This window comes from Pezoporus occidentalis, unplaced genomic scaffold (assembly GCF_034315485.1).
Source record: "Pezoporus occidentalis ecotype Australia unplaced genomic scaffold, CSIRO_AGI_Poc_V1 ctg57, whole genome shotgun sequence".
In the NCBI taxonomy this organism is placed as follows: Eukaryota; Metazoa; Chordata; class Aves; order Psittaciformes; family Psittacidae; genus Pezoporus; species Pezoporus occidentalis.
The window spans coordinates 5,495,841-5,497,227 of record NW_026915910.1 but is presented as its reverse complement, the minus strand read 5'-3'; positions in this window follow the sequence as shown (position 1 = coordinate 5,497,227).

Here is a 1,387-nt window from a genome sequence, read left to right as displayed (position 1 = left end):
TCTGTTTGAACTCGTCATTTTCCTCTGGTGGTAGAAAAGCTTCTTTAAAGAGAAGAATTCAACTGGACTGGTCGTGATAAAGACTGGGACTAGAGTCACAGACCCTTCCACATTCCCTGTGCTCTGTGCAACTCAGCAGGGTTTTGAGGGGTGGCAAAGCCTCTGCACTCCCCAGAGAAAAATACCATGGCAAAGGATGCCTCATTAGTGTTAATTACAAACAAGCAAAAGACATTAATGAAACGTGAATAAAAATAAATGAAATTCTGTGATTCTGCTTAGACCTGGCAGGTTGCAGAGAAGAGTCCAGAAATAACACCTGAAACATGAATTTGGGGTGAAAACATAAAGGTGTTTCTCCCTGGACATGCAAGTCTTTAGCCAGGCTCCTCCTTGAACTATATCCCTTTGTAAATGGTAATTGAGATCTTTTGGGATCTGGCTTGAATTCCTGTCCATATCAGAGAAGCATGCACCACAAAGATACCACCTGGGTAATGCACATATTTGAGATACTTAGAACTACCCTGGACAACCTGAGAGGGAGGGGAGCAGGTGAAAGTCCAACCACATGCCCCATTTCTCTTTCCATACAGATGCTCCCAGAGGCTCTGTCCACTTTGCCTTACTACTGTGCTCCTCCTCCTCCTGTCAAAGCCAAACTCCCTGGCTGAATTTTTCTCCTCCCCTTAAAACACATCCTGAGATGCCATAAAGGAGTCTGCTTGCAATGCAAGAGGGAAAATTCTCTGCAGAACATGAGCTCCCTCAGGTTATCTAAATGACCATGGTAGAAATCTGTTAACTTGTTCTCAGCCTCCCTTGGAGCCTCAAAAATAACTCTTGAAACACAGTGAGGAGCATTTACAAGGACCCTGATAACAGAACAGGATGTCTGCTTTCAAAAGGTGAGACTCAGGGGGCTGTGAGGACAACTTGGCTCTCTTTAGTGGTAGAAATAAGCTCTTTCGTCCCCCCCATTCTGCACCATAAGCAGTAGAATTCCAGATACACTTGGTTCTTTTGAACCACCCAAAACTGTTGCAAAGCTACTGTTGGCTCAGGAGCATTGGCCAATTCTGGCCAACACTGATACCAAGATGGTGAGAGGCTGACCTCAGATGGAGCACCACCATGCTAGGTGTTGCACAAACACACCATAATATATGGGTCCTGCCCTAGGGAACTCTTAGCAATAGAATTACAGAGTAATTCAAATCTGAAGGGACTAGATCAGGTTTCTCAGTTAAATACTGAAGATCCCCAAGGATGGAAATGCTACAGCCTCTCTGGGTTCCTGTTCCAGTGTATACTACCCACATGCTGGAACTGGCTTTCCCAAATAAACATTAGATTCTAATGAGAGACAAAATCATTGGTAAATTAA